General features: G+C 36.5%; 1 protein-coding gene across 2 annotated transcripts in view; it reads left to right on the top strand.

Moving 5' to 3' along the window:
* OAR2 (octopamine receptor) overlaps positions 1 to 19,502 on the top strand; it is a 164,749-nt gene that overhangs the window by 37,148 nt on the left and 108,099 nt on the right. The gene's annotated exons all lie outside the window — the stretch shown is intronic.

Below are 19,502 nucleotides of genomic sequence, written 5' to 3'. Positions count from 1 at the left end.
TATTGAAATATATATTTTTGGTTTATCTTGAAACTTGTGACTCGGACCACAGCCACAAAGTATTGTTCTATAATCTTTGTCATTACGTCTCAACTGAGATGTAGATTTTTGTGTACATTTTTTACGTTAATTACTTAGCAATTGAGAGTTTCTTTAAGTTTATCCTTAGCAACTCAAGTTTCTTTGCGTTTGTTTTCAAAATTTCCCGTTTCGATTTTATTGTTAAGTATGGTCATATTATCTTCTTTGTGTACCAAACGTTTTGTGGGGTTTATATTAAAATTGAATGGAATTATGTTTCTTTTGAAGTAATTTGGAAAAGGTTTTGCCTAAATTCGAGTAAGTTATTAAGGAATTATGTATATTTTGGCAACTTTCCTATGGGATGGTGGTTCCTACTCCAGTCTGTCGATTAATCCATATAACAGAAACCATTTTCAGAAATGCTATGTTAATATAATTGCTTACAATAATTAAGACAAATATTCATTTTATTATTATGGCCCCACTGTAGATACTTTTATTACTTATAGTTTTACTTTTTCTATTACGTCGGAATTATATTATTATAATATTATAATTATGCATGCATCTATCGTAAATTGTTATCTACTTGACCGCTTTACCCTTGTCTAAATATCGTTTAAATATTATTTGCTTTATATAAATCTTTAAAATCCTTTCATTATTAAATAAGGGTAAGTCACAGTAAACATGGAACCCTTATATTATTACTCGTTTGTCACTATCACAACCATAACCATAACATTTGCTCCATTAACATCCATGGTAAACGTAAATTTAAATACTAAATTGCCCCGTACAAACCACGAAGTTATAGACTCCGACTAATTGTTCAGTATTGCATAATGCCGTCCGAACTGATATCTATGCAGTAGTCACTGATTATTGAAAGCTGAACCACATCGCATTACTGTAAGGTTTTAAATCGTCTGTCGGTGTGTTTGACTGTGCACCGGCATTGCGACGATCGCAGCTTCACGCAGTTCTGATCTATACGTGATGGTAATAGAGGTGATTATTGCGGGGATGGCAGATTTAATCAACCCTTTTGGAGCGTACGAAGCGAAGTGGAAGGTAGCTTAAACCCACTTACCACGTAAGATAGTTGATACGCATACGCTTCGCTAATGTTTGAAAATAATATCGGATTTTACAATAATAAAATAAGTTCAATAGTGAATCGTTTATCTTTTTGAAAAATTCTAAAATTAGTAGAAAAAAAAAACAAAAAAATTAATCCAGCAATCAATAAGACTCTGTTATTACAAATAAAAAAGGGGAAAGGTGCTAGAAACTTTCAAAATTCAAATTGTTCTCGAATCGAGCTTCGAACGGTTGGACTACAAACATATTATTTTAACTTGACTTATAAAAATACTCTTATTGTAGAGCTGCCGGTTTCTTGTTTAAACAACAGTCTTTAAACTGGCGTAGTAGAGACACAAAGACGAGTACACAAACACCCAGACCCTAACCTACCTTCATCAACCTAGAATCGAACCCGGGAGTCCTACTTTTCAGAAATACAGTGACCTCTATAAGTCTTTCTACAGTAATCAAAGAGTTAACTGTCAACTACATGTGCCTGTCTCTCAATAATTGACGTCTTTGACGCGGGTCGAGGTTCGATCCCGGTATCATAGATCGTACCCTTATCGAGTCAGGTGAATGTCTTGTGTATGACAGCTTTGAACATGTTAGATACTATCCTCGATATAGTTCGCTCTACGTGTAAGCGATGCCTTTGACTTTGGGATCTAATTTCGTAGAGTTTAGTAATCTTTAAGATTTATAAGAAAGAAAATAAATTGTAAAATTTTGGTACATAGAAAAAATCTGTCATGGAGTTGGAAATTCTATGGCGTGTGTTAAAAATCTTACTAGATACATTATAACCAAAGGCTAATGGGAGGGAAAGGAGCTGATAAGGGTGATAACACACGAGTGTTAAGGATCAGCAAACAGTGCCGGCGACGGGATACTTTGGTATTGTAAGCGACTAATTGGCCTTGAAGCGACTTCGTCTGCAGTCATCGCTCGCCACCTGTAATAATTAACCCAGACAAGATTAGATATTCCTACCTGAGGCCGGCTATAGATATGTCGCTACCTCTGAGGACTAAGCTGGAATGCCTCGGCAAAGTATGTCCCCTTTAATACAACCTCAAACCAGAACACAGTAGGACTACCATGAGTTTACAAAAGTATTACTCGCTAGCGACTGCGTAAAATAAATGTATGAAAAATTGTACAGCGCCTCTGGTGGTTACTCGTAGAACTAAAATCCGTAGTGACGTAACTCGATACGTAAAAAACCTATCGAAATCAAATCGCTAGCGAATGTCATTATGATCTATTGCCATACAAATTCGGTCCCATGAGTCATTAATTTGACAGACGTTGTCAAAAAATACCGTAACGATAGTAGTTATGTTATTCACTAGCAAAATGACAATAGTTTTCTATTTACCATTTCTATAGTGGCGTTTCTATGCCAACTCATGGTAATGGTACAGCAGCGGTTAACGCTGCTGTTATTAGGTAGAAATACGTGTGGCGGTATTGCCATCGGAGTCGGCCCACAGAGGATTCTACGATACTTAAACTTAAATTTTGTGTAAATTTTCCAACCGCCTTTACCTTAGATGCAGTTTAATGTTATCCAATGATAACAACGGACAACGATAGGTTCGCGTGCCTTCCGAAGCACGGAAGCGCTCAGTTATCTACTAGCGATTACCCTTCCATATCCCAACCACGCTCGACATTGCTTCACTTTGTATGTTAACCAATCTACACCAATCGAAAGCCTATGTGTTCGTCATAAGTGAAAATGACAACGTAAATCAAAGAAAAATTAAGGTGATAGAACCCTGTGTGGTACGACTCTGAAAGTACCTCTGCCTCACCTATTTCTGCCTTATGCTGCTATTTTGGTTTGACGGGTGAGATAAGGGAGACATAGTTACTGGAAGCGTTCCAACCTAGTATTCAGATAGCAACGCATCTGTGGCCTATCTCAGATATGGTTCTAATATTGTTTGGGGTTGATAATCATGGACGGTAAAACCACTACTTACCATCAGGTGGACTGCATGTTTGTTTGCTACTTCCAAGTTTAAAAAATAGGTTGACGTATAGTAAATCTCTGTTAGAAAACAAAGATTTACCGTCAACTCCATTTGGATCCGTCAATGGGTAATTGACGTGTGATGCGGGTCGGGATTCGAGTCCCGGGGCATATCAGTGCTTCTACCCTTATCACGATCACGGATACTTGTAAACTTCAACTGTTTCGCGTTGTTTCACATGGTGCTAACACGTATCATTCAACGTCTAACAATGAGGTATGAACTAGTCACGAACATGCAAGCTTGATTAGCACTTTAGTTTAGGAAAGGCGGTCAGGACTAGAGAATAACTTAGAACTAACTTAGGTTATGATAGTCCATAGAATCATTATACTTAGTAGACGTATGTACATACATTGCCGTCCCACTGCTAGCCACGGGTCTCTTCTCGGAACGAGAGGGCTTTGAAAGTGCTTGCCTGGGGCTGGAACCTTGGACCACCTTTTTTGACTGTTGACGAAGGGGAAACCTTCAAAAGGTACCTGACGCCATGGGGGTGACGCCGTCTTATGTGGGACTTTTACTGCACTAAAACCCCCCCGGTGGCCCTCCTCGGCGTTTGGTGGAGAACTCCGGGATCTCCAACGTAACACAACCGGAGTTCTCCTAACGCGATGTCCTTCTATCGGGCCCTGTCCTGGGGGGAGCAATTTATGCACCTCTCACATCCCCTGGTGTTTACAGCGATATGCGACCACACAAACCGCTGTCCTTCCCGGGGTCGCTTGCTGGACGGCAGGCAGGGGATACCGTAGCCCTATTCTGGTCCCGGTACTACAGGGACAGAACCTTGGATCACCTTGGATTTCCCAAGTGAGATGTTGCATTGAAATTAATGAGATGTCACTGCTTAACATATTAACTATGGAAAGCTGTGGATTTGCAACCTTGATTACGAATGTTGAAAGATGAATTAAGAATAATAGGAAGTCAAGTTGAAAATATTTTATTGAAGTTAAGTTTTAATTATGTCATGTACGAGAAATGTATCAAAAATCCGTATCTACTGATAGCACTAATTTACAAACTGTTGAAAAATTTGACGACCTAAATAATTAAAATTTGAAATATTAATCAACTATCTTTATCATCAACTATTTCATTCAAAACATTTCATAATTATAAACCCAATTTTATAGAGACAGAAATTACAAAGGAATATTTTTTAACTCAACTAAAAGTTGAATTTCAAGTAACGTATTCATATGTGTGAAATGAAGTGTTAGGAATTATTCAGGCTAAGGCTTGTAGTATGTGGGACACGAATAATGCGGCTGACTGACAATGCAACCGCTGTGACAGAAAAACTAGGTTGGAATATTTTTTGTAAGACCTACTAGGTTTTATTTATTCTTTGAAATATTTTTGCTGCGGCATTCGCAGAGTTCCGTTTTATGTGTTAAAAAAGATAAAATTGGGTGTTATAAGCATAGTGATATCTTTTTAAAGTTTAATAAAGATCTGGACGTAACTATAATTCAAATTTAAATTTGTGTGGTATTAGAAATTAATTAATCGATTTATTATAACAATTGTGATGTCGTGGTCATTTTTCGCAAATTGGCCAGCAATGGCGCCAGGCCATCCTCAATCATGCTATCGAAATTTTCTTAATATCTTCAGGATTCCTCTTGCATGATGAGAAATCCAATACCAAACAAAAAGGCCAAAGACATGCCATGTATCGCACATGCATGTTATACTTATTCTAAAGTCAGCCTATTCCTATTTTAAGGACTCAAGATGAATTCTTTACTAAATTCAACTTTTTTTCTCTTATTCTCTCTCTCTCTGCAATAGATTTCTATTTGTATTTATAAAGTTACTGTATGTTTGTATTTGTACTTATAATCTTATATATAAAATTCTCGTGTCACAATGTTAGTTAGCGGACTCCTCCGAAACGGCTTTAACGATTTTCACCAAATTTTGTATGCATATTCAGTAGGTCTGAGAATCGGCTTCTATCTATTTTTCATACCCCTAAGTGATAAGGGTTGTTCACCCTTAACATTTTTTATTTATATGGCAACACAACGTTTGCCGGGTCAGCTAGTATCGTATACAAAGAATAGTTTTTAGTGTACTCAATGGCCAATTATGTACAAATTATTAAACACAAAATTTTTTCTTAGTCTAAGAATCAGCGAAGTGGAATAATATAACTATATAAAGTAATAAAAAGTAAGGGTAGTCACGAACTCTTGTAAGAAAACTTCAATCGGAAAGTTTAAGTAGGCCTTTAAAGTATTAAAAGCTTAGGCGTGTCTCGATTGAGACCGGTAGTTGTAAAGAATTTTTAAGTTTTATTCTTTTAAAATAGGATTTCTTTTGTTTTATAACTCAAGGCGAAGGAGTTGATGGCAGATAGAGGTCTCCACTTGAAAATGGTAAGAATTATTTTCTAATAATTCGTGTGCAATGTTTTGAGTTTGATTTTCGGATCTAAAGTGTGACAGTGGGAACATACCACAAGACATTCTGTCTGCAGGTGGATATACTGAAAGTGATAAAGTTGTCCGTTGTTTTCAGTCAGTTGTAGGCATGACTGATGGATTGCTTACTCGATTGCTTCTTCAATCATATAAAAAACAAATTGAAGATTAACGTATGTAGAAAATATAAAAAGAAAGAGTTCCGGGATCGTGTTTGTTTCAATCCGTATAGTATAGTATCCGTATAGGTAGAAAATATTGCAATAATATATACAAACTAAAGTTTTTCATTGTATTTTTAGAACATTTTGTGAAATAATTCGCTATCTTTATTGTTTTCATAAAACGTTGACTACTAGCATTCGATTTTGAGTTTGAAAATATTTCATAATAAAGTAAAAGACATCTGTATAGAGAAAGTTTCCTCAAGTATAAACTTAAATGGAAATGGTCCAATTTTCCAGTACATTATAAGATTGGCTTTCAACATTTTATGACGTAGCGTTGCCAACACGTGGTTCTATGGACTGACCCCGTTTATTATTATAGTATAGGAATAAATATTGTTACTAATAATATGCAAGCGCTCCTGTAGGCTTCTATAAAATGAAAGTTACATTTCACGTTTTATGAAATAGCAAAGTATTATACAGTTGACATACGCCTGTTATTGTTATTATTATTATTATAATCAATTTAGCCAATCTTTGCCTAACACAGGTCAAAATTTGACAATTTCTATGAGGCAAAAATTGTAAAATTCCGATCTGTGGTAGGCAAAACAATCGATCCATAGAATAGCTAACGGATCGTAGTAGTAAGTGATCGGTACCACCCATGAACCTTTGAAATCAACCTCGATTCTCGCTTGCCGATGACTCGCTTGGAACGCTTCATGTCTCTGCCTAGTATTCTTTAAATCAGAACACTTGACACTATTATTATAAATTAGAAATATGTTTGGATGTAGTGTTATCGGAACATAACTATAAATAATTGTACTTTTACATATATGTGCAACGTTACACAGTAATTTTAAATTTTCAACAAATATATGTATTCTAAAATCCAAAACTGAACTATTTGTCATGAATAGTTTTTAGCCATTCTCTTTGTGAACGAGAAAAATGACCAACGGAGCGTGAAACGTACTAAATATTCTACACAGTAGTTACATATAGTGAACAGTTGTAGTCATTATTTAAATTGAGCATTACCTGTACAGAGTACACGTGTATGTACTGTACAAATAAATGAAGCTATGAATGTCCGTCTGTTGATGAATAAATGTCATTCTATTATATTTTATAAGCTTGCACGAAACACTGCAGCATCATACACGCTTTAGAAGATGATAGCACCCTTTATGGTTGGACTCCGGTGGCACCATTGCGACACCTATTAACAATAATAGTGTTAAGCGTTGCTGTGTTACACTTTAAGGAGTATGGTAAGGAGACATACTGTTCCGAGGCGTTCCAATTTCATCTTCAGGGGTAGCCTCAGGTAGGAATATCTAATCCAAACTGGGGTTGATTACAGATGTCCCCAGGCGGCAGTAGCCACTTACCATCAGGTGGACTAAATGCTCGTCGATTACACATAATATATGGAAAAATATGACATGTAGTACTCTGATATATTTTAAACACTCTTCGATTTAAGATCTTTAGCTATCCGAGTAATCTTTGAGAGATCCTTAATACAGAACCATGTTACCATGAGATGAGTATGAGACCTTATGGTCTTCCTGAAAAAAAATGAGGTTACACATGAAGAAAAAGTTGGCAAACTCAATTTGGATCAGTAAATTATGTTAAAATAAAATATAATTCCACTTTTTTTGTAGAATTTTATCACACGTAACAACGTTATTCAGGTTTGGTCCGTTACTAAGAGAAACGACAATTGTCCGCCATTTTAACACTGCAGTTTGTAGCACGTTTAGTTTGGAAATTATTGATAAAAGACGTCCACTATTAGGTATATTAGTACAGACTGTAAGTATCTCCTTAAATATAAAGTAGATAATACATATAAAACCAAAAATGCGCCTACTAATCTTATACGAGTATATAAAATTATCGTGTCACAATGTTAATCACCGTACTCCTCCGAAACGGCTTTACCAAGTTTCACCAAATTTTATATGCATTTTCACTAGGTAGGTCTGAGAATCGGCTACTATCTTTTTTTCACTCCCCCAAGTGATAAGGGTTGTTCACCCTTAACATTTTTTATTTATATGGCAACACAACGTTTCCGGGTCAGCTAGTACTAAAATATATATACTACCTTACAATTCGTCATAATTGGAGAGTACATTTCTGCTGTATGATTTTCCCAAGCATAAGACGTAATACGCTTAAAAACATCACACAACGCGGTCGGATAAAAATCTTACCTAAGTTCAAAAGTATGACCAGTTAGTCAATCTAAGACATAATTTTAATAGTAATTCTAGTGCCGGAACCATATTAATTTACGCTTCAATATAACGTAGTGTTTTAAATTATGTTTTTATAAGCGTGTTTTCTGGGAATTGAACCCACGACCTACGATCATTTGTCACTATAATGGCATGCGGTGATTAAGAAATGGATTTACCGGTCATTAGATTTATCTTTTTCAATCTTTTGTTGTGTATCAGCGATAAATACACGCTAGATTAATGAATAGTGATAGAGGTATGATATAAAAATGCAGTAATAGCCTAGTGGTTAGAAATTCAACGTCTCATTCTTAGGTTCAAATTCCAGACCTCATTTTCAATCACATGATTTTTCAAAACAGCGAAGAAAAACATCGTAACGCAACCATCACCTCTAAAAGATCTAAAAAAAGTTCTCAGTCGTGTGTGAAATCACAAAGGGTTCGAGCATCTTCAAAACCAATTTTCTTTCGTCCGTTCGTTCAAGATTACAATGTCGTTTAACCAGGAGATCAGAAATAATCCCAATAATTTATGTGATCTTGTTAATAATATTTCGTTACCAACGTATCCCAAATCTATATCTTTATTGGGATCTTTAAGATCCGATTACATACCGATTATATGATCTCATATAATACGTATTCAAATCCCAATTTTGATTGAACGCAACATATGTATGTACCTACAAGTGTTCCGACAATTGTGCCGAATTTCCCTAAGGAATTCTTTGGTAAGGTTTTATGTATTATGTTATAAGAGTTCGTAAGTAGGTCTATAGGTTTTATGTTATATGTTGTAAACCGTTAAGCAGTCTTCTTTTTTATATTCTAGAAATAGCAAATGAGTATGCAGACCACCTGTACCCTAAGTATGAGTTTTTAAGTTTTCTGAAAAATTACTGTTTTGGTATTTGTTTACGTATTTGCCCATACATTTCCAATCAGCGCCCCTAGCGAATTGTATCAGAACTGATTAGAAATATATGGGAAATACGTAAAATAAAAACAAAAACAGTAATTTTGTCAAGACGTACAACTCATACTAAGGGTAGATTCTGATGGAAAGTGGCCCTATCGGTTATTGCCACCTGTAATCAACTTCAGATAGGATTAATCCGACCAAATTGAAACGAAAACAAAATTGTTGTTTTCATAAATAACCAAATTTTATAAACGGCAATCGTGCGGCAATTATATAAATTGTAATATTATATTACAATAAATTGTAATATTATATTACAATTACAATTACGCAACAAGCCGTTTTTAAAGAGTTATTTACAAAATTTTCGTACATTTGTTGTAATGACAACTCAATAAATTTTCATTCAATAATTTCATTTAAGCCATTGACGTGATTTTAAACATCAATGAAGAATAAACAAACAATTCACATATACATACATTTTCATTCATTCATTTCATTTAAAGCCATTGATGTGATTTTAAATAATAATGAATCTATAATTTCGATCAAAAATAAACATATAATTCAGTTGGCCATTCCTTTTGACGATATTCGATGGATCCCAAGGCATCGTTCACAATACAAAACAGGGTAATTGTGCGGTTGCATTGTGCCATTGCATTGTGTGCCGCTTTGCAGTAATGATTGCAGTTACGGCCTTTCCTTTCAAATCTTGGTTTGTTGTAAAGAGGTGATTTACGAATAAAGGCGTGTTTAAAATTCATGAGTTTAGAGGGCTTAGTTCATATTTTGGGAAATACCTGCACATTTTTCGGGTCTTTTCGTAGTCCATATTTGAAGACTTCACTAATCAATCTATTACACAAATAGTTTAATAATAATTAAATAATTCATACCTTACCTACCTACCATAATTACCACTCAAATATAGACAAACGCTGCACTGAAAACGGCTTTACTTCCGTGGATTTTAATGAATACTCACTAGTTTTTACCATTTTAGTATAGTTTCTGGAGTTTATAAAAGTCTGATTTTTCAGAAATTAAATGTCTCGTACATTTAATTTCTGAAAAATCAGACTTTTATACTGAAACTGAACACTGAACACTGAAATTCCTACTAAAATAGTGAAGTAAACTACAATAAATATAATTGTACAGCAGTCGTACAAAGCTGTCAACTGGCGTTTGTCGTTTGTGTTACAAGAATCGCTATACGATGTGCGACTTTTTTAAATTGTTAAATACATCTTTAAATTTAAATAGACGATATCCTAGTGTAGCTTAAAGAAATTATACAATAGCTGAATTAATTAGTAGTCAATTCAGTAAAAGGAGTACCAATAATTATAATAGGTATATGAACTACCTAGATCATTGAGTCATTATTTTACTAATTAGACCTTTTGTATGATCATCATTTAAGTGTAAAAATACATCTTAAAGTAACACGGATTGCTGTTATAGGCAAAGTTTCTGTCAATTTAAATCTTTCAAATCAAATCACATACAGTAAGCAATCAAAATATGCAATTCAAATGTGCATTTTGACAACAATGGAATTGACGATGTTTGATATATTGTTGAATGGCAAAAATAGGTTGAGAGATATACGACGATACACATAGAAAAACACAGCCATATCAGAGTTGTTAGGATTGTTATATTTCAATATTTACAATTTCCTGAGCAATTGTATTCAAGATCTGCATGTAACAACAGCTCTTCAGTGCTATTGTGCGATGGTAAAGCGACGTAATTGCAGATTTGTCGTATCTTGCCATGTGGCAATCCACTTCAGTGGTTTCGGCTTCACACGCTTGGTCAACTTCACATGCTTTTAAACACTCGCTTTATAACATTTACCAGTTCCACGTATACAACATCTGCATGCAATAGCTCTTCAATACAATAACGGTAAAGGGAGGCAATTGTGGGTTTGTCGTATCTTGCCATGTCCACCACTACATCTCACTGATGGTCCAGTGGTTTCGGTCTCTTACGCTTGGCCAAGTTCATAGACGCTTTTAAACACTACCGTTTAGTTTTGTTAGTTCAATGCTATTGTGCAATGGTAAAGCGACGCAATTGTAGGTTTATCGTATCTTGCCATGTGTTAACGTTCACCACTACATCTCACTGATGGTCCAGTGGTTTCAGTCTCTCACGCTTGGTTAACTTCACACGCTTAAACACTCGTGTTTGGTTTTGGGACCATTTTATCATGCTTTCTTACTATTAATAAGTGACATGATTGAATAAAAAAAAAATACACAAAAAATATTACAGTAGTTCTATCAAGCAGGCACTACAGCTGCACTTAATACTTACATATATAGAAACCATCTTAATCCTCAGGAGTGGCAAGAAACCTGTATTCATTCCTTTCTAATTTGCACGCCTTATAGGCAAAAATATGAGGACATTGTAGGTACAATGTCCAATAAGGTTAATAGGTAGGTACCTATTAACCTATTTGATACCAAAATTGTACCTTATTTTCGCAAATAAAAATTATTCTATTCTATTCTGTTCTGTTCTGTTCTGTTCCGTTCTGTTCCGTTCCGTTCCGTTCCGTTCCGTTCCGTTCCGTTCCGTTCCGTTCCGTTCCGTTCCGTTCCGTTCCGTTCCGTTCCGTTCCGTTCCGTTCCGTTCCGTTCCGTTCCGTTCCGTTCCGTTCCGTTCCGTTCCGTTCCGTTCCGTTCCGTTCCGTTCCGTTCCGTTCCGTTCCGTTCCGTTCCGTTCCGTTCCGTTCCGTTCCGTTCCGTTCCGTTCCGTTCCGTTCCGTTCCATTCCATTCCATTCCATTCCATTCCATTCCATTCTATTCTATTCTATTCTATTCTACTGGTTACAGATGTACAACATGGGCTTTGTGACCCTTACGTGGAAATATATGATTTTTGCTCTCATTGTGGCTCAAACGTTGCTTTAAGTCACTCAGACATCGCTCATAATTAAAAGAACACGATAAAAATACGAAACGGTCAAAAACATACAGAGAATTGAAATAAATGACACGTCAACACACCATCGATCAAGCCATAGGCAGCAATTTGATGTGTCAAGCCTCAAGCTCGTATGACAAATGGATTTTTTTGCCCAATTGAGTTATTATTCCGTGGGATCGGCAAACGGAATGAATTTCAGATTTCTTGCTACTGTGAATGACTAGAATACTAAAATTAGAATTCTGTCTTCAAAATCAATATTTACTCAGAATAGTTTCTATTGTTAAATTCCTAGTACTATTGAAAGTAAATTAATTAATAATTCTTTGTAACATGTTTGAGTTTTTAGTAGTCGTATAAAGATTCATTACACAAGTATTTCAAGTGTGTATTAAATTACATATTTATTAAGATGCTACTTCTACATCAAAAACAAATTATTTTTGTACCACTTAGTAACTAATGTTTAATTTAAGTATCTATACTAATCGCTAGAAATTTAATGAAAAATCATTTGAAAAAAATATGAGCTTTTTTTCGAATGTACTTTCTTTAACTTCTTGAATCGTAAACTTTATAAATAGCAGGGTTTTTAAACTCTACGAAAATTTGACTTTGAGCATAAACCAGAGGTCTATAACATTTTCCACGCACTGCCTCGCAGAAACTAACGACACGTGATAATTTAACGAAGTGAGCAGCGGACGCCGCAAAGATATGCGAAAAGATAAACCATTGTGAGAACTTCTGACAAAGGTTTTCATTTACGATAATGACGGCTTGGTATGTGCAGTATTGTTACTATAATAGTCTACATAGAGTACTAGTAAATATAACTCTAGTATTTAAAGGGATGAGTATGTCGGCCCTTAGAACAAAACAAGGTATTCTATAAAAAAATAAATTATTTTAAAAGATGCTTCCCTTTGTGGTTTGACTTCGGATTGATGTTGCTATAAAACTTATTTCTACTTTTAAAGAGAAACATTAAGCGCTATTATGTTCTGGTTTAATGGGTGTGGTGAGGTAGATATACTTATCTGAGGCTTCCAACTTAGTCTTCAGGGCCGACTTTGGGCCATGGGGCCCTATGGGGCCCTAACCTAACCTCATGTCATACTCTATCTTATCTGGGATTAACTACAGATGTCCATAAGTGCATGTTGTCCACCTGATGGTCAAGTGGCAGTGGCCACTTGACCATCAGGTGGACAACATGCTCCTTTGGCGTCTATTTGATTATTTATCTTCGTTGTCCAAGTATGCGCAAACATAAACCATAATCATCGTGAGAACGTCTTTTCACTATCTAGGTAAGAATCGCAATCATATCATGTTTTGTGTTATAATGAGTGAGTTGATGTGAAGAGATACATATTGAATGAGTACTTAGCTCTTTTATGTATAAATAACTGTATTAAAATAACTTCTAACGTCTTGCTATTTAGACGAAAATAGTTTTACATTAGTTTATCGACATTTCTTATGTGACATTTGTAATAAATTTTGTATTATTATTGAAAAAGAATTCCATAAAATAATGCCTTCAATTGCACGTACACATAGAAAACCTGAAATATCATTTAGATAGAATATGTTTAGCCAGGGATCGAACCAGAAACTTACTGGTATGGTGACCGCTCTGTGACGTCCACTTTCGGATTTAGACAAAATATTATATTTCTTTTTCCTTACAAGTCGAAAGATAGAAATGGGATTTATTTTCCAAGCCTAAATATTTTTCTTTTCAACTCTGCTTCCTTCGTAGCACACACGGATTAATTTCTTTTCAAAAGCGCTGTATCATGGCCATCGTCACTATCATCATTAGTGTTTACTCCGCGACCATATTTTTATTTTTCTAAACGGATTTATGTATGTTTTTGAGGAGCTCATTATGAAGTTGAAGTTTGAAATATGTTAAAAAATAAATATAGTTCAAAAAGTAAAAAACACGCTTTTATGATAAACTCAACTAAAAAGTAGAAAATAATTTTCAATCTAGGAATCAATTAAGGAACAGTAAATAGTATAATTGTGAAAAAAGCGTGGGGTGCTCCACTTATCAGTTTTCGAAAGGCTAATAAAAGCGTGTTAATAATGCATTTGACTTAGTTTAAGTGCTCTTTTCTTGTCGCGCGTCGACGCCCACATACGCGTGCCAGTGCCACTTTTATACGTACACGCAGACATCGTTAGAGACTTTTTTTTTGTTAACGAGGGGAAACCTTCAAAAGGTACCCGACGCCGTGGGAGCGATGACGGGTTATGTTGGACTTTTACCGCACTAAAACCCCCCCCCGGTGACCGTCCTCAGCGCTGCGTAGAGGTCTCCGGGATCTCCAAAGGAACCCAACCGGAGTCCTCTTGGCGCGTGGCCCCGTCTGGCTCCGCCCAGATGATTATGAAGCTCGCCACTCCGCGTGGAACGTACGACGGTATGAGGTCACACATACCATCGTTCTTCCCGGGGTCGCTAGCCAGGCGGTTAGAGCTCCCACTCTTGCCGCCCGCAACCCCGAAAGCCCCCTTTTAGTCGACTCTTACGACAGGCAGAGGATACCGTAGCCCTATTCTGGTCCCGGAACTACAGGGACAATCGTTAGAGACTGCAGCAAGTTTCATGTGTGCAGATGGGGCACGCGTGCAAGGCTACACGCGCGACAGGGAAAACCCCCTAATGTCCCTGTAGTTCCGGGACCAGAATAGGGCTACGGTATCCCCTGCCTGTCGTAAGAGGCGACTAAAAGGGGCTTTCGGGGTTACGGGCGGCAAGAGTGGGAGCTCGAACCGCCCGGCTAGCGACCCCGGGAAGGACGACGGTATGTGTGGTCGCATTTCGTCGTATACACGAGACGGTGTGGTGACACAAAGTCACCTGGGCGGAGCCCGACGGGGCAGTGCGCTGAGAGGACTCCGGTCGCGTTCCTTTGGAGATCCCGGAGTCCTCTACGCAGCGCCGAGGACGGCCACCGGGGGGGTTTTAGTGCGGTAAAAGTCCCACATAACCCCGTGTCGCTCCCACGGCACCGGGTATCTTTTGAAGGTTTCCCCCTCGAAAAGAAAAAAATAAAAAAAAAAGGGAAAACCCCCTAAGGCGATATCCACGTCTACTAACTACTAGCAGTTGATTAGCGAGGATGTTGCTTTTGTTTGATTCTGTTAATTTTCTCTGCATTTACTTTACACATTTTTAAAAAAAGAAAAATCACCGCTAATAACATCACTACCGGTTATGGGATTTACTCCAACACCATTTACATTTTTCTAAGTTTCATGTTTTTCTCAAAGCAAAATCAAAAGCTCAAGAAAGTATATCATATTTTATTATTGGTTTCTCCACGCTTGATTCTAACAAATAACTTGTGCGTTTATTCACATAATATCTCATAGCTTGCTGGAGACAAACCGACTTAATCCGTTTCCCCCTTCGACTCGCATAAGTTAACTAATTAAGAAAATTTAATCCTGTATACCACGACCGAGTAGAACACACGTTACTAAGTTATCATTCCCACAGGAAGATCTTAATATGCATTAATAACAAAAACTTGAAACGACTTCACTTGAGGCATCAAGTATGAGGAAAGACAGAAGCTCATAGCTTATAGCTAGGGTTGGCACTTTGGAATTTTATGTGCTTTTTGTTAAGAAATGTAATAGTGTAAATCAATTTAATCACAAACATTAATAATTTCATCTCACAGCTGGTCACATTTCTCATCTTCGAGTGAGAAGGCGCTACGGCCACAGTCTACTGCGCCTGGCTAAGTGTGAATTGCTAAACTTTTAGCACCTCTCTTTTTACAGAACTCTTGCAAGTTTATATATTATAAGCCCGACTGATGGTAAATGCACTAGCACTCAAAGACATATGTAGCCAACTCCTAATAGTATTTCAGTTCTACCTGAGATCGATCACAGATACCTTAAGGACTAAGCTAGAACGCTTCGTAAAAGTGTATCCTTACCACACCCTTCAAACAATAACACAGTAACACTACACTGCAGTACCTTTACCATGAGTTTTTACGTTTTGACAAATATGACTGTTTTGGTATTTGTTTACGTATTTACCCACACAAATTCCAATCAGCGCCCATAGCGGATTGTATCAGAACTATAGTGTCAGTAACGTAACATTAAATGTCTAAATTGACAAAATGGCGCTTTATGTTTCGTCTCTCTTTTTGCGAACATATGAAACAGACAAAAAGAATTGAGCACTTATTGTTACGTTTAGTCAGTGTACTAAGTAAACGGAACAGAATAATGGATTGAGTAACGTAAAATTGTGGGATGTTTTTAAAACTCATGGTAAGGGCACTGTTATACGACAGACTTCGAACGACGGAAAGTTCTACCTTCAAATAATAAAGTGGCAACCCTATTCAAGCCAACTTTATACAAATTAAACTAATAAAACACACCCGGCCTCTTCCGGACACAGCGGTATTATACTTCCTGATGAATATCCTTTGTTTCAACTGACTTTTGTTTGGATGTTACTATTGTGTATGAAAATTGGATTTGGAGACGTTTTCACGTTTTTGTTTCGACGTTGTAGTTACTTTGAATGATTTTGTTTTCCTTAATATAAGTATTAACGGACTGCCTGCCAATTTATAAATAAAAGGTGGTATAAAAGTTAACTGCTTAAATATTTACTACTAGTAAACCGCGCAGTATGTACCACCCTCCTCTCCACATAGGATACGTTCGTATGCATATGCGACCAATATAAATAAAAACATATTGTGACTTGCTGCTGTAAATTTCATATAGTATACGTGTATTTGAAAAAAGGTAGGATAATAAAAAATATGGCCATGACGGCTAAATACATGTCTTCGCGGTTCGTGGCAGTCGAGGTCTGCGACGGCACGTGTCTGCCAGACATGTGCCGCTCAGTGTCTGTAGGTAATAATTAACCTAAAAATTGTGTCTCTTAATCGTGTTCGAAGAGCAGTGATAGCCTAATGGTTAAGAAATGCGACATATTGGTCAAATCCCAGGCACGCCTGTAACTTTTAAATAGAAATTAATGATTACTTGCTTGAACGGTAAAGGAAAACATCATGAGGAAACCTGCATACCCAAGAAATCTTAATCCTTCTCATTCTGAGAGGAGACCCGTGCTCAGCAGTGGGAGAGTGATGCATTGATGATGTGGCTCTTGGTGTTTCCTATGGTACGTATCTGGCTCTTTCTATGTTTGTAAATAAGCAAATCTTTTAAAGTTAATTTAGGTATTTCTTAGTTTACGCACAAAATCATGTTTGATAGTTGGGTTTACACATAGATGTACATTTCGTATGCTACATAGACCTTTCATATAGGTCAATGGTTGAAGGTCGATGGGTTGTCAGACCAGAACAAGGGAACGGTACGCACGAAGGGATCGATGAGTCAATTGCGCTTCTTAGGAATTTATCACACCCACGACTGACATTTTTTCTGTCGCTGCCTTTTTGTAATTACTTCTCTAGATATGTCGTGAAGGATATTCTAGCAGCCTGCTAGAACCAGTGGGGCCTAACTGTATTTTGCTAATTTAAAAATGTTATTCTAAAAATATATCACAAATAATTGCGTAATTTTATACTCCATACATACATCATAAAACAAAATACCTTCATAAAGTATTTTACAAAAAGTATTTTAAAATTGCACACTTTTACTTTTCTCTATATTGTATATTATGTTTTTGTAGTTAGGCTACTCTGGTTCTAATAACCTGATATGTGCTTTATTTATTCACCACACCACCTTCGTCCTTTTCTTTCCTTTATTAAACCACGTATATGAAAAATACATTTGTGGAATCCTTCGTAGTTCGAACCTCGAGGCGCCACCATCACACCTACATCACCACGTTTTATAACAACAATTTCCAACTTTGTTGTATTCTCAATACTTGTACAATACAAAATACAAACTAATCGAAAAGTACTAGTTAAGTTGTAGATTAATCTATCTACCCTACGTCTAGTTCTTTTCTAGGTTCTAATAATAAATTTTAAAATCGCAAGTGTGATATAGCCCTTACTTTTAATATATCAAGTCTGTATGTACGTAGGCAGTTTGCATGCGAATTTGCTCATTATTTTTCGATTTGTTTATCAGTTGCTTAGAAGGTCCGTTAAGGGTTAGAACCGTTATGCTCTATACGTGATGTAATTAATTTTTGAAACATGGCAACCGGGTGACGTGTGTTGTGATTGATTTATTTTTAGAACATGACGGTTGATATGTCATAATATCTATCCATATTGGATTCTACGGATATCTAAGGCACGGTTCATATGACACGATTTTAGTTCGTTCAAAAACTTTTTTTTTTAATAAGGGTAGGAGACGAGCATGCAGTTCAACGGATAGTATGTATGTATGGCTACTGCCGCCCGTGGACATCTGTAATCAACCCCAGATAAGATTCGACTCTTAAATAAAGTGGGCCACAGATGCGCCGCTACCCATGAGGTTAGTCCGTTGGAATGCCTCGAAAAAGTACCTATTGCTACGTTTCTACCTCTGAAAACCTCGTTGAACCGCTTCGGATAAGTGTTTCTTCTTTACCACACCATTCAAACCTAAACAGCAATCTAACATTAATAAAATTGGGAAGAAATAGGTGTGACGACGATAATTGATGCTATAAAAATCTATCTTGTTCCTACCATTTCTGATATTGAAAGAAAATTCTCGAATGTCCATATCATTCAACACTACATTTACGAAGTACGTTTCGTCATTAAGCTTATATGACGTCATCTCGTTATTTGTTGGTCCTTAGCGAAGTTTGTGTGGAATTCCTCTCATTACAGAACAGAGGGTCTTATTCCCCATGTTAGTTTCGTAAGTACGTCATAGTTATAAGTAGGTTTAGTGATTATTTATGATATTGAAGAAGAAAACGAGCATGAAATCTACCTGATAGTAAATGGCTACTACTGTCCATGGACATCTGTTATCAACCCAAAATAATATTAAAATTCTATCTACGATCGGCCACAGATTGTACCAAGGTCATTCTTATCTCTCAATTTCATTTGATCTTACAAGGCCAATCCTTGAATGTTTGCGGCAATAGAAAATTAATGTTTTTCGCATGTTTTGTACGTGGCATTTTCACGGGTTGGAAAACCGTCTGCATTATTTGTTCGTGCGCCTGATAATAAAACTAAAAATGTAGTCACAGGGTGCTTCATTGAAAAGTGCAACTCACTGCTGCTATTCCAGAAGAAGCAACTGCAACAACAATATTGGATCTCGCGCATAGTGGCTAAAATTACAGACATGAGAAATGTCTTCCCACTTCCACCGGGGGCTAAAAAACACCATTTCCATCATAAATTATTTTCAATGCCTTATAACATTGGCAAACTGAGTTCATAGGTCCAGTAGCAACACAGTTATACACACTGTAATAAATTGATATATTGTAACAGAAAGCAGCTCGATTCAAACTTGCACCATTATTAGTCGAATGTCGCTCTTCACGGGTCTGTCAATTGTTTTGCCTTCTCGAAACCCATCTACTAATACTTAAACTTTATGGTATGGTATTAAAGTTCAAATTGACTTTTAAGTTTGTATT

Source organism: Epargyreus clarus, unplaced genomic scaffold (assembly GCF_041222505.1).
Source record: "Epargyreus clarus isolate Ecla_fem2 unplaced genomic scaffold, WU_Ecla_fem_2.2 ptg000002l, whole genome shotgun sequence".
Taxonomy (NCBI): domain Eukaryota; kingdom Metazoa; phylum Arthropoda; class Insecta; order Lepidoptera; family Hesperiidae; genus Epargyreus; species Epargyreus clarus.
Note: the sequence above shows the minus strand (reverse complement) of the source record. Positions and strands in the feature narration are given on the sequence as shown.